We start from the raw sequence: 6,677 nt of genomic DNA on the forward strand, positions 1-6,677 counted from the left end.
TATTTAATGTTTATAAATTTAATATAAAATAGGACCACAATTCTCTGTTGAATTAATAGCCATTTACTTAACCTGTGTTACTAACAAAATTTAACCAAGTGTAAGGTAACTATTTAAAAGACTCAAAGTCCTCTGCGCCCAGAGCTGATCCTGTGCCACAGCTCTCCATACCCAAATACCTTTGGGAGAAAGCTTGTCTCCCAGGAGTGCTGACACATCTGTGAGTAAAGGTAAAACCATCACTTCTGCTTAAATTCCTGGCCCAAGAGGGACCCACCCAGAGCCATCAGGACACAGGAACCAAGGAACAGCTGAGGACAGGATCCTTCCAGTTTCCCTCTGCACCTCAGAGTTGACCCTGTGCCATAGCTCTCCATATCCAAATTCCTCCTGGAGAGAACTGGTCTCCCAGGAGTACTACTGACACACAGGCTTGCTGGATCCCACTTTGGGCCTGTTGCTGGACCTTCTTTGCCTCAGGGTCTTCTCCATTTCCATCCCTGTAATTCTTTCAGACAGGGACAACTATGGGTCAGAGATGTGACTGTGGGATGGCAACCCCCATCCCTCACTTGATGCCTTGCCTTCCTGCTGGAGGTGGGCTCTGTAAGTTCCCTCTCCCTACTGTCCGGCATTTCATCTAAGGTCCCTCCCGTTGATTCCTGAGAGTCTCTCACTTCCCAGGTCTCTGGTATATTCAGGTCTCTGGTACATTCTGGGGGGTTCCCACAACCTCCTATTTCCTGAGATTGCCTGTTTCCATTCTTTTGCTGGCCCTCAGGGCTTCAGTGTTTTTCCCTCACCCAATACCAGATCAGGTTCCCCTCTCCCCCTGTGATTCTCCCATCCACATTCCCTACCAAGTTCCTCCCTCCCTCCCCACTTGTGATTGCTTTCTTCTCTCTCCCAAGTGGGACTGAGGCGTCCTTACTTGGGCACTTCAGCTTGTTGACCTTTTTGAGTTCTGTGAACTGTATCTTGGGTATTCTGTACTTTTTTGGCTAATATCCACTTATAAGTGAGCACACATGATGCACGTCCTTTTGGGTCTGAGTGACTTCACTCAGGATGATATTTTCTAGTTCCATGCTCTAGTTCCATGCGTTTGTCTGCTAAACTCAGGATGTCCTCATTCTTAATAGTTGGGTAGTATTCCATTGTGCAAATGAACCACATTTTCTGTATCCATGTTTCTGTCATAGGACATCTAGGTTGTTTCCAGCTTCTGGCTATCACAAATAAGGTCACTATGAACATAGTGGAACATGTGCCCCTGTGGCATGGTGGGGCATCTTTTGGATATATTTCCAGGAGTGGTATAGCTGGCCCCAAAGCCTGACACTATTACTAAGGCTGTGGAACACTCACAAAAAGGGACCTAGCAAGACCACATTCCGGAAGACCCAACAAGCAGCTGAAAGAGTCAGATGCAGATATTTGCATCCAACCAATGGACAGAAGCAGCTGACCCCTGTGATTAAATTAGGAAAGGGTGAAAGAAGCTGAGGAGACAGGCAACCCTGTAGGAAGACCAGCAGTCTCAATTAATCTGGACCCCTGAGATCTCTCAAACACTGGACCACCAAACAGACAGCATGCACCAGCTGAGAGGAGGCCCCCAACACACATACAGTAGAGGACTTCAAGGTGTGTGTTCATTCAGAAATGGTGTACTTCACCCTCAAGAGACTAGAGGCCCCAGGGAGTTTAGAGGTCAGGTGGTATGGGGGGGGGTGGGCATCCACATGGAGACAGGGTTTGGGGAGGAGGTGTTGGATGTGGAACAGTCAGAGGGTGGATTGGGAGGACGGAGAATGGAATATGGAGTGTAAAAAATAAATTACAAATAAAATAAAAAAGTCATACACTATGCAACATTTCTTCTTATACCATCATATTTTTTAATGAAAAATCTATCTCTATACTGTTAAATTTCCTCATAAAAATCTCATTATATTCACATTGGGTTTTGCCTATCCTTTATCCCTTCTTAAATTTACCATCTTTCAAAAATCTCCAAACTTAGAGAAACGTACTTTATTTTAACTAAACAACCTAATTTGACTTTCATGTAGTTTATTAGCATAAAACACAATTTAACATCTTTCTGTGTTTTTAGAGACTTTATCTCTATGAGTATTATGATATATCTCAGATAATATATAATTAATATATAACATATGTAATATAATTAATACATATGCATGAGTGAGTATGTGTATGTGTGTGTAGATCAGAGGACAACTTTGAGGAGTTAGATTTTTCTTTATACCATGGGTTGCAGAGGTGGAACTCAGGTTACCCAGACTTGTATAAGAGGAATTTTACTTGCTGAACCATCTCAATGGCCCTGTTTCTTTTTTATTCTCTGCATACGCAGTTACGCATATTACTTAGCATTTTAAATTATTAGTCACCTTGCTTTTGGTAGCAATGTAAAGTCATTCTTATGAACTATGTCAGATCTTAGGCCTGAGCCATTGATGAGCATGTGACAAAGCAAGAGGCAGACTTTAGAGCACTGGTTCTCAACCTGTTTGTCGTGTCCCATTTTGGGTGTGGGGTTAAATGATCCTTGACAGGGATCACATGTCATATATCCTAGCATATCAGATGCTTACTTTATCATTCATACCAGTAGTAAAATTACAGTCATGAAATAGCAACAAAAATAATTTTATTGTAGGGGGTCCCCAAAACATGAGGGACTGTATTAAACAGTCCCAGCATTAGAAGAACCACTGCTCTAGAGACTATTCCCTCATAAAATTTTAGAATGCAGATTCAACTAGTTACACTGCTGGTGGTAGTATAACTAGTGCAGATGCTATGGAAATCAGTATGGGGGTGTTCTTCAAACATCTGAATCATTATTTTGAACTCTACTGACTTTACAAATGAGATATAATGAGTGATACCATGCGATCTCCTGCATTTCTTTAATAATGCCCTTCTTAAAGTCCTCTACCAGCATCATGAGGTATGCTTTTAAATCCAATTCTTGCTTTTCGGGTGTGTTGGGGTATTCAGGACTGACTGAAGTGGGAGTGCTAGGTTCTGATGATGGTGAGTGGTCTTGGTTTCTGTTAGTAAGATTCCTACGTTTGCTGTTCACCATCTGGTGATCTCTGGAGTTATTTGTTATAGTTGTCTCTGGTTGAAGCTTGTTCCTCCTGTGATTCTGTTAGCCTCTGCCAGCAGTCCTGGGAGTCCAGCTCTCTCCTGAGTCTCAGTGGTCAGATTACTCTTTGCAGGGAAGCTCTCCTCTATCAGGGAAGGTGCACAGAAGCCTGGCGTTCAGATCTGCCTCCTGGCTGAAGATGGGCCCAAGACAGGGCCTGTCCCAGAAGATGTGTTGCCTCTGCAGTTTATTCACTCACCTGCACAGACTAGCCACTGAGGGACCCTGGGCACAATATGACTTTCTCACCTGCTCTGGTAGACAGAGCCCTCACAGGTGGCCACCTTTCCTCTGGCGAGGAAGGTGCCCAAATTTCTGGAGCCCGAAACAGGGTCTGTCCCAGAAGTTAGGTTGCTTCTGTCTGTCCCAAAGCTGTGTAGCTTCTGTGGTCCACACTCTCATCAGTGCAGACTGGAGCCTAGGCGAACCAGAGCAAAGATGGCTCTCCTGCCAGCTCAGGCCTTGAGACTCCTCCCAGGCAGACACCCCTCCTCGGGCAGGAAAGGTGCAGGATGACTGGAGCCAGAAATGGGTTCTTTCCCAGAAACTGTGTTGCTTCTGCACGCAGCCCTCTCCCCGGCCACGCGCTGGAGCAAAGATGGCTCTCTTACCAGCTCTCCTCTGTCAGGAAAGGTGCTGGATGTCTGGAGCCAGAAACAGAGTCTGTCCCAGCAGCTGTGTCACTTCCTTATGTATTCTTTTAAGAAATGTTTATTCAAATCATCAGCCTGAGTTAAAAAATTAGATTATTTCTGATTGTTAAGTTTTTCTGAATTATTGAGACTCTACTGATGTTATTGATATTAATCCTCTGGCACATGAATGGCTGACAATTTCTCCCATTCTAAAAGTTTCCTCTTAATTTTGTTGTTTCCTTTGCTGAACAGAGGCTGTTTGGTTTGATGTAATCTTATTTGTCAATTCCTGATTTTGCCTCCTGTGTTTTTAGTTCCATTGTTACCTATTCCATTATGTTGAAATGTATTCTATATAACATAAATATAGCAAGCACTCAAAATTACAGGAAATACTAAGTGCCTCTATGACCCAATTACTTATTCCTATGACATCTACCTGGGGCCAAGCTTGTAGCACTGGCTGACGCTTTTTGTGGGGTATTACTTATTCAAGTTGCAGCAGTAGTTTTATGGAGATTGTGTAAAGAAGTGATTTTCTTTGACCTAACTTCCAAGCCATTGGGTTGGCTGTCCCTGGCATGTTTTCTCCTGTGAGAAATACTCCAAAGATGTTGCAACTCATAAGAGTCTTACTTTATTAAAATAAAAAAATATTTTTTCAGCTGAAAAAATTTGGCTCTAGTAGTACAATTTCTCTTTGGTAGGACATAGCTGTTTGTCTCTATCAAATAGATACTATTTAAGATTTCAGATTAAATTGTTTTAATCATATTGCTTAACATTTATTTCATTATTTTTCTTACCGTTATTGCATGTATGAGTGGGGGCACATAGATGCAGTTTGGAGGACAACCTTTTTACTCTCCCCTTCTATAGTAGGAATGAGGAATCAAACAGGTCATCACACTTATAGAGCAACTGCTTTCATCCATTGATTCATTTCATTGGACTCATTTTACACATTTTATAATTAACAATTAAGATAGAGTAATGTAAATTATTTTATCTTTTAATCTTCTGTTTCATTTTGATTTTGAGAGAGGATCTCACTATGTAGCCCTGGCTGTCCTGGAACTCACTCTGTAGATCAGGCTGGCCTCCAACTCAGAAGTCTACCTGCCTCCGTCTCCCAAGTGCCAGGATTAAAGGCATGTGCCACTATGCCATGCTTTTAATCCTTTTAATTAAATACTGAATGATTTGTGTACCACATTTGCAATTACAGAATAGTTTCACTTTTAATAATTATTCTAACTTACATCATACCTTTTCATGCTTTTGGTTTGAAGAATTTTCTTTCACATTTATTATAAGGCAAGAGATGTGTTCTTTCAGCATTTCCCACAGAATCCTTTAATTTTTTCACTTCAAAGTGATAGCTTAGAATGGTACAATATTCTTTGTTGCTTGTTTAAAAAATTTTTTCCCTTCTGTTCTTTGAGAATGCCTCTTCTGGCTGCTAAGGTTTCAGCTAAGAAACATCATACCAGACAAAGTGAGCTTTCAATACTTGATTATAATATGCCTTGGGGGTAGACATCGTTTGAGTTAAATATGCCTGGTGACTTTGACCTTTCTGTATGTTTGTATCCTTCAGGCAACCGAGGAGTTTTTTTAGTTTTCTTAGAATTTTTCTTTCCTCAAGTCTCTTTTCAAATGTAAATACTTGCTCTTTTCTCTCCTCCCAACTTTCTTACAGTTTCTTCATTACTTTGCATCTCTTTTGTTGTTTTCTCCCAAGTGTACTTTCAAGTTCACTAACTCTTCTGACCTGGCCTGAGATTAGTGCTCTTCTTTCAGTTCTGTAAGCTTTTTTTTTTCTTCTGTTTGATTTTTTAAAAATTGCTGCCATCTCTTTGTTAAGTTTATCCATTAGAGTACAGAATAATGATTTCTGTGTTTGTAAAAATTCATTGAAACAGCTATTTTAAATTTAAGAATCCATCCAGCTGAACACTGTTTGGTACTTTCTTATCAGCTTCCCCCCTCATGTTTAGTGAGATCATGATTTACTAGAAGTTATTGAAAGTTATTAGAGTGGGATTTTCTGATCACTGAAGGATATGGTTTTTATTACTGTTCCTAATCTAGAGTTCTTTGTAACCATATTTCTAATAATTTTAAGCATGTACTTGTTTTCTCTGAGTATGTAATAACTTCTGGTATTTCAGAAGTGAGTAAAACCCAGGTTCACATTTTCTGGGACTATGCTGGTTGTGTTTCACTATTTAGAGATCGATGCAAATATAGGTTTGTTTCAAATCCATAGTTCCTGTGTTGTTAATCATGAACACAGATAGTACTTAGAAAGATAATGTAGAATGAAAATTTGGTACATATATATGTATGTCTAAGTAAAGGTTTCTATTGCTGTGAAAAGACACCAGGACCAAGACAACTCTTATAAAGGACAACATTTAACTGGTGCTGACTCACAGTTTTAGATGTTTAATCCATTATTGTTATGGCAGGAAACATGACAGTACACAGGTAGGCATTGTGCTGGAGAAGGCACTCAGAGTTCTACATGTTGATCCAAAGGCAAACAGGAGACTGTGAAACAATGGCCAGACTTGAGTATAGGAGACCTCAAAGCCCACCCCCACAGTGACACACTTCCTCCACCAAGATTACACCTACTCCAACAAGGCCACACCTTCTAATAGTGCCAAACATTCAAACATATGAGTCTATGGGGCCATTTCTATTCAAACCACCATTATTATATGTATGTATGTATGTATCATCTGTCTGTGTCCCGCACTACCTTCTCGCCAGCAAGAAAAGACGCGGCACACAAACAGGATCCTTCTGCAGCAAAGCTTTAATGCTCTTGAGAGGGAGAGCATAAGCTTCCA

This window comes from Mus pahari, chromosome X (assembly GCF_900095145.1).
Source record: "Mus pahari chromosome X, PAHARI_EIJ_v1.1, whole genome shotgun sequence".
Taxonomy (NCBI): Eukaryota; Metazoa; Chordata; class Mammalia; order Rodentia; family Muridae; genus Mus; species Mus pahari.